Source organism: Dendropsophus ebraccatus, chromosome 2 (assembly GCF_027789765.1).
Source record: "Dendropsophus ebraccatus isolate aDenEbr1 chromosome 2, aDenEbr1.pat, whole genome shotgun sequence".
Lineage (NCBI taxonomy): Eukaryota > Metazoa > Chordata > Amphibia > Anura > Hylidae > Dendropsophus > Dendropsophus ebraccatus.
Window position 1 is genome coordinate 182,054,549 of NC_091455.1, and position 8,965 is coordinate 182,063,513.

Below are 8,965 nucleotides of genomic sequence, written 5' to 3' on the forward strand. Positions count from 1 at the left end.
ATCTATTAATATATAACATTATGCTATAATTATAGAAGGATAATTCATTTATTGATATAAGATATTTTCCCTCCATACAACCATTCTGTACATTCATAGGCAGTTATCAGTATTATATAAGAGGATGCAGCATCATTTGCATATGTGTATGTATGTATGACATCATGATGATGTCACAGTGCTGAGCTGGGGTAAATACCAGCTGACACGCCGGCTGTTACCTTTGATGGGCAAAGGATGGCGACGAGAACGTCCAGGGCTGGTATGTACCACAAGATATTATTACCTATGTTACCTGTGTTTGCTGTATAATTATTATTAAGTAAAAAGTATAACTACTTTTCTAACAATGTTTTTATTTTTCAGGGATCAATGAACTGAGATTTTTTCTCATTTTAATCTGTGTGATTATTCTGCTTACTTTCTTTGGCTGGCTTATTGAGTACTTCTGGTAAGTTACTGTCACCATGTACTGTATGTAATATCTTGTCTTTGTTCTGTTTGGTCACTCCTAATGGTCACTGTTGTTACTGTATAGCACAGGGACATCTCTATAACTTTCTCCATTTCTTTTTTTTTAGCATGAAAATCATTGCATGGAGGAAGGAGAGAGCAAAACAGCATGACCAAGGTAAGTCTAGGAGCATGACCTCTATAATAATAGTAATATTCCTCATCTACATGGTGTCTATGGATAGTACATGTACTGTATATAGTAACACCTGCCCCAGGTAAAATTGCACCATTCACAATGTAAAATATTTTCTATTTTACAGAGAATCCCCGGGAAGAGGTAATTCTCTGGGTGAGATCAGTGGCAGGTTAGGAGGATGGTAAGTATACTTTCATAACATCCAACATATCTGCAAATTTATCATCATCGTCAATATAAAGAATATGATAAACATTATCAGCAAATCTAATCATGTCTTATTATTATTTCAGAACATCTAGAATCCTGCGGCAGCGGAGGGAGGAGAAGCCGTTTTTTTTAAGATAATATTCAATAAAATAAAAACTACAAAAAACCCTTCATGTCTATTTTATTGTCATAATTATTTGGTGTAATAGGACCATGCACAATGTCAGCTGATCGTTGTCTTAAAACATGTTCTGTTTAAACGACAATGATAGTGACAGTGTGCTGGCCGTTGTTCTGTGTCACAGGAACTGGGAAGAGTTTTGTAGAACTACAAGTCCCAGCTGGCCTGAACTTGGCATAATGCACATGTAATGCACATGTAATGCCAAGTTCAAGTTCATTGGTTTTGTGTTACTATGTTTTCATGCCATTTAAACTGCCTCAGTTGCACCTAGCAACCAATTAGTTGCCCCTAGCAACCAATCAGATTCCACTTTTCTTTTTCTCACAGACTCTTTGAAAAATGAAAGGTGGAATCTGATTGGTTGCTAGGGGCAACTGATAAATCTCCCCCTAAGAGATTCTTAGATACAGGACATAACATGCTGCCAGGCCCTGGAAGTGTCATTCTATATAATACACCGCCAGGGCCGCTATAAGGAGGGTCCCAGAGTCGGGCTGTGTGCAAAAGAGCAGAAGATAAAGACTGCACCACATGCTGCCTGGGAGTTTCCCTGGGAAGAGTGTAAGGCCCCGTAAGAGTGTAAGAGTGTCCGCCGCGGAATGCCGTTAGCCTCCCGCTCATAATGGGAGTCTATGGGAGGCGCGCGCTCTTGCTTTGTCCGCGCTGAAGAATGAACATGTTCATTCTTCAGCGTGTACAGAGCATGAGCGCGCGCCCCCCATAGACTCCTTTTATGAGCGGGAGGCTAACGGCATTCCGCGGCGGACAATTCCGCAGCAGAATTCCGCTACTTTTGCTCAGTGGGAACGGGGCCTAAGTGTACTGATGTGTTTGTTTGTGTCAGAGTGTGTGTATGTGTGTGTGTGTGAGACACTCTTGTACTGTTTAAATCAAGTGGACACTCGGATGAATATTAAGGGTGCGTTCACACCTACAGGATCCGCAGCAGATCTGCAGCAGATTTGATGGTGCAGATTTGATGCTGTGTTCAGTTATATAAATGAAATCTGCTGCGGATCCGCAGCAGAAAATAAGCTACGGATCCGGTGAGTGTGAACGTACCCTAATGGTGCGTTCACACCTACAGGATCTGCAGCTGATTTTCTGCAGCAGATTTCATTTAAATAACTGAACACAGCATCAAATCTGCTGCAGATCTGCTGCAGATCCTGTAGGTGTGAACGCACGCTAAGGGTACAAACCCACACACCGTATACGCAGCAAATGTGCAGCAGTCTGATGGTGAAGATTTGATGCTGTGTTCAGTTATTTAGATCTTATCTGCTGCATACGCTGTGTATACGGTGTGTGGGTTTATATCCTAAAGCAAAGTTTTCAGTTCTCGGTCCAATAAAACTTCTTAAAGGCCTCTTGAAGCTGCACAGGGCCCAGGACTTGCACCCGTTTTCTCCCAGGTCTCCCTTCTTCCCTAGGATATCCCTCACACTATGGGCTTTGTTACAGATTTTGCATTCATGTCAGGTTACACCTCTGTATAGATGGATCATAGTAATCTGAAGGCCCAGATTTATCTACTCTGACAATCATAGTCTGATTTGTCTATACCTACAAATCATTAGATGGGATTGGTTGTTATGGACAAATCTGACCTCTGAGATTTCCATGTAGTAGCCATACAATGCCTCAGCATTAACATGAGCAATGATCACCAGCCCAAACACAGGGCTCACAACAAGTCATTAGAAATGCTATAGGTTTGGCTTTTGGACATGACCGTACCCCTGGGAACATTCCTTGTACGATGTGTCAGTAACATGATCTGTCATATAAGCTTTGTATTATATTGTTAGCAGGGGCGGTTTAAGGGTACCATGGGCCCCGGGCTGTTCAGAAATTGTGCGCCCCCCAACCATGGCCCCTCCTGTGGGCAATCCCCATGTAGGTGATGCCCCTGAACACAATCTATTCAGCCCTACCCTCCTCCAAGGCATAATTCTCCCTATAAGTGATACCCCCTATAGACAATGACCTCCCCTGCAGAAAATCCCACTGTAAGTCCTCCTCCAATCACAAAAAACAACAAACACATATACTCACCTTGCTTCAGAGCCAGCATGCCGCTGCATCTTCTTCCTCTTCTCTCTCTGCCTTCACGTCACTAGTGTACCGAGGAGCTGGATGAGAGAGTGGCCTCTTGTGGCCGGGGGTAGTAATGCTGCCTCCAGCTACAAGAGTGACTGGCAGAATGCGGAGCCAATGGCTCTTCTTTCTAAAAGTCAGGGCGCTGCGTTCGCATAGTCTAACTGTGATTGTTCATAGGGAACGCTTACAGTTAAAGGGACAGACTATGCAGTGGCACAAGCAGAGTATTAACTGGTTGTATCGTTATAATGGGGGCAATTTTACTGGGACCACCGGAGCTCTGGGCCCCCGGGCGGTAGCCCAGATTGCCCTCATTATAATCCGCCTATGAGTGTAAGTGTCACTGGAGTATCTTCCCCTCTGCATTACCAATCATCTGGTCACCTACTTTTTGTATGATGAGGTTCTGCAGCAGCTGAGGTGTATTATGAGGTTCCTGATGACGGCTCTGCTCATCATTGTGCAAACATTAAAATGGTAGATATATAAGTACATATAAATATTAGAACGTGGCTTTCCAGAAAATGTGTCTAGGAAACATCACCAGTCTATACACAGAACCTCTCAGAAATAAGTACAAATAGAGCTGTAACCTCTGCACGGTCCTGTCCGATATGTCCGTGGTGCCCATTGGCCGGTTTCACTCAATGGAACTCTCCATAGTATATAGTATATTTTTGCTTCAGTTTTGCTTTTGTAAATGAGAAACAGTAAATTGGAAGGAAAATCAGCCGTATTAAGTAACTATAAACTACAATGACGGGCGGTACAGGGATCCTGTCTAATGTAATATAGCTGCCAGTCATTGTAGTTTATAGTTAGTTAATACAGCTGATTTTTGTTCCAATGTTGCTACTTTTCATTTACAGAAGCAAAACTGAAACAAAAATATGTTTGTTTGTTTTTTTGCGAATTCAGAATCAATTTTTGCCAAATTCACTTCCTGAACCTAAGGTGAGTTCTGGCTCATCTCTAGGGACAGTCTAGGCACAGGAGTAATGATACAATAAAGTGTGAATATTTTGGTAAACAGAAGAGAGGTATTTGTCAGGTGATTGGACCAACATGCGGCCGCTACTTACTATATTACATTTACAAAAGCAAAACTGAAAGGAAAATATACTATATACTGTGGAGAGCTCCAGTGAGTGACACTGGCCAATGGGCACCATGGACATATAGGACAGGACCGTGCAGAGGTTACAGCTCTATTTGAACTAATTTCTAAGAAGTTCTGTGTATAGACTGGTGATGTTTCCTAGACACATTTTCAGGAAAGCCACGTTCTAATATCTATATGTACTTATATATCTACCATTTTTATTAGAGATGAGCCAATCGCTCATCTAAAGGAAGCAAAGCTCATCAAGCCGCCGGCCTTTCAGTGCTGCTCTGCTCCCTACTGCTCCACTCCATGTGCTGGGGAAAAACTAGATCCAATCCTGGGAAATTGGGAGAGGTTACACAAAATTGCATCCAGCTATTTCTGGCATAGTTGAAGGAGCGGCAGGGAGCGCAGCAGCGCCATGCCCCCCCCCCCCCCGCCAGCGGCTTGATACGCATAGTGCAGATCAGATGAAGCACTTCGCTTCATTTAGATGAGCGATTCGCTCATCTCTAATTTTTATGATTGCTCAGCGATGTGTATTATATAGAAAGACACCGCCAGGGCCTGGCAGCATGTAATGTCCTGTATCTAAGAATCTCTTAGGGTTTTAGTTCTGTTTTTTTAGTTCTATTCGTGTTTCTTTTATTATTAAACTTTAATGTTTGCTGGATGATCTAGAGAATATTCCTTATTAGCATCAACCTGACATCTCTGCTCCCAGCTCATCGGCTAATAGGAGAGGGCGGCATAAAAGTACTGAGGGATTCCCTATAAAACATATGGATACAAAAACAACAATGTGTCTGGTCCTCAAGGTGGTCTATGTATATATGAAGTGTTTTTGGAAAAAGCTGATTTTACTGAGTTAATAATGTATTTAATATAATATAGCATAAAGCAAGCATAAAACATAGTAACAAAACCAAATAATAAAATGTCCATGAAATATGAAATCCTCCACTATAGTGCAATGACCAAGTTCATTGAGAGTCTGTAGAAGTACAAGTCCTTGTCAGCCTGGACTCTGCCATTAAGTAAATGTAATGCCCATATAATGCAATGATGCAGTGTTCATAAACAATATTCTCTATAGAGCAGTTCTCAGGTTCATTGGAAGGTCTGTAGAACTACAAGTCCCAGCCGGCCTGGACTGCAGCTGTATATGCAATGTGTAGTGCAGTAAATCAATCCCCTGCGCTGCTCATATATCTAGGGGAGAACACATAACATATGTTGTACAGTCTATGTTGTATGTTCTCCCCTAGACATATGAGCAGCGCAGGGGACTCACTTACTGCACTACACATTGCATATACAGCTGCAGTCCAGACCGGCTGGGAAATATAGTTCTACAGACCTTCCAATGAACATGAACTCTGCATTATATGTGCATTACATTTACTTTAGGCCAAGACCAGGCCGTCTGGGACTTGTAGTTCTACAGAACTCTTCCCAGTTCCTGTGACACGGTACGACGGCCAACACACTGTCACTATCATTGTCGTTTAAATAGAACATGTTTTAAGACAACGATCAGCTGACATTGTGCATGTCCGATTACACCAAATAATTATGACAATCCAATAGACATAAGAGTTTTTTGCAGTTTTTATTTGATATATTTTCTTTAAAAAAAAAGGCTTCTCCACCCTCCGCTGCCGCAGGATTCTAGATGTTCTGGAAAAAATAAATAAATCGATAAGACAATGTTAGATTTTCTGATAATGTTCATGATATTCTTTATATTGATGATGATGATGATGATACATTTGCAGATATGGTGGATGTTATGAAAGTATACTTACCATCCTCCTAACCTGCCACTGATTTTACCCAGAGAATTATCTCTTCCCGAGGATTCTCTGTAAAATAGAAGGTGTTATAAATTATTTTACAGTGTGTCACCATGTAGATGAGTAATACTATTATTATAGGGGTCATGCTCCTAGACTTACCTTGGTCATGCAGTTTTGCTCTCTCCTTCCTCCATGCAATGATTTTCATACTAAAAAAAATAAATGGAGAAAGTTATAGAGATGTCCCTGTGCTATACAGTAACAACAGTGACCATTAGGAGTGACCAAACAGAACAAAGACAAGATATTACATACAGTACATGGTGGAAATAACTTACCAAATGTATTCAATAAACCAGCCGAAGAGAATCAGCAGTAATATCACAAAGATTATAAGAAAACAGAATCTCAATTCCTCGATCCCTGAAAAATAAAGACATTTTTAGAAAAATAGATATTCATATAAATCCCCTCCATTGCGCATAGACATCCTGTAATGCTGCTCAGTTACTGGACTAGTAATTTTACTTACTAATAATTATACAGCAAAAACAGGTAACAGGTAATAATATCTTGTGGTACATACCAGCCCCAGACGTTCTCGTCCCCATCCTTTGCCCATCAAAGGTAACAGCCGGCGTGTCAGCTAGAATTTACCCCAGCTCAGCACTGTGACATCATCATGATGTCATACATACATACATGCAATATGCTAATGATGCTGCATCCTCTTATATAATACTGATAACTGGCAGTTGCCTATAAATGTACAGAATAATTGTATGGAGGGAAAATATCTTATATCAATATATGAATTATCCCTCTATAATAATAGAATAATGCTATATATTAATAGATTAATTTTATATAACCCAAAATTCCAAAAAAAGACAAATAAAATATTATATTTCATAACATACACATGCTGCTATAAAGGGGCATTGCCATCAGAGACCCATAGGATGTGAGTAACATGTCTGATATGTGCTGCTCCGGCTTCTGGAATATTGGACCCCTGATTCCTGTCCCCCCTGGTAAAGGGGCCACTGGCCGCAATACCCAGATAGTGAATGACTGGAGCAATATATCTTTTTATTGTCTTCTATAGGAATTATGGAAATAGTTGTCCATGTATTTCCTGGGATAATGCTATATAGATTTATGAGGAGGCAGCAGAGACTGTAGTTCCCCCTGCCGCCTGTGTGTGGTGTTGTTCTGTTTGGGTAAGAGTGGGGGTGACGATGTGTGGATGGACGGCACATACTCTCACATAGATGTCACATTGTACAAACTATAGATTTCTTTAGTTTTATCTTGTTAACCCTTCATGTACAAAGGTAATGGATGCACAGATGTCTAGATCAGATGAGTACATGCTGCCTTAGGCACTTTGCATGCTGAGCTCCCCCCCATGGTTTATGCATGGTATATACTCTGGCACATCTGGCAGGTTACATACATGGTATGTACTCTCCCACTGTTAGGTTACATGCATGGTATATACCCTGGCACGGCTGGCAGGCTACATGTATGGTATATACCATGGCACAGCTGTCAGATTAAATGCATGTTATATACCCTGGCACAATTGGCAGATTACATGCATGGTATATACCCTGGCACTGGCAGGTTACTTGCATGGTGTATACCCTGGCACAGCTGGCAGGCCAGCCGCCACCCCAGTACACATCATGCAGTACTACTGAGCAGAGCGGCACCCCTAGTAGTACTGGGTGCCGCTTTGCTAGGGTACAGGGGTGCCGCTCTGCTTGATGCCCACTATTCTCATCAAACAGACGTGATGGAGGAAGGAAGGAGGCCGGGGACGTCTTAGTTTGGGGACCGCTTCTGTCCAGTGTTCAACTGGGGTACCTGGGCCCACCAGAGGAAATGATCCTTGGGGCCACCAATATAGAACAAGACACGACATGCTGACCCCATCCTTTCCTGGATTCACCTGTGTCTGTGACAAATCCTTTGTGAATAACATTTTCAGTCAAACTAAAACTCTCAGAACCCCCTACATTTATACAGCTCTCAGGGTATGCTGGGAGTTGTAGCCTCTGAGAGGACAACACTTTAATAAATCACTGTGTGCAGAGTCTCCTGGTGGCTGCAATCTATGGGTGACAACCATCAACCCTGAAGGTCCAGCAATACATCTGTGTACAGCGGCAGTTATCAGAGGATTGTACTACTGTACTACAACTCCCAGCATATCCTGAGGGCTGCAGACTGTCAGTACATGCTGGGGGTTGTAGTGCCTGCAGCTGTAGTAGTTGGGTCCTAGGTGGATTATACACTGGATGTATACATAGATCTGTGGGGGCTCAGTGTAGGGAAGTGACCCCAGAACATCACTAATAGGGGATAGGGGTAGATGTTTTTCTTCTATCCCCTATTAGTGATTTATTCTGGGGTCAGTTCCCTACACTGAGCCCCCAAAGAACTCTGTATTCTGATCTCCCTCAAAGCATTTAGTGTATAATGCACCTAGGACCGAACTACAACAGCTGCAGGCACTACAACTCCCAGCATTTACTGACAGTCTGCAGCCCTCAGCATATGCTGGGAGTTGTAGTTGGGTCCTAGTTTAAAAGTTTATGCTAGTATACTGTAGTGACTGCAGGGCTGTGACAGTAATCTACCGCAAACAATAAAATTCAAAGAAATTGCACCACAAAATAGAAATATAATAGAAATTCTTTATTTCAAATATTAGAATTAATTAGCTAAAAGCACATAAAAGGTCAAATATGGGATAGACACAAGCGTCAAAAGCCAGAGGGAGAGAAAGAAAACAGTGTGGTATAAAACAAATAGTGCAATTTAGTATATTATGGTAGGTGTATGGACAACACCGCCATCTAGTGGTCACTTATTGTATGGCAGTCTGTAACAAAAAGGACTGG

The 8,965-nt window shown here is 41.9% G+C and overlaps 1 long non-coding RNA gene across 1 annotated transcript; it reads left to right on the top strand.

The window, feature by feature from the left end:
* The first annotated feature begins 220 nt into the window (after positions 1-220).
* Positions 221-1,019, top strand: LOC138784798 (uncharacterized). Its single transcript, XR_011361944.1, has 5 exons — positions 221-262; positions 367-451; positions 582-631; positions 777-833; positions 946-1,019. It is a non-coding gene; the product is annotated as an uncharacterized lncRNA (long non-coding RNA).
* The last annotated feature ends 7,946 nt before the right edge of the window (positions 1,020-8,965 follow it).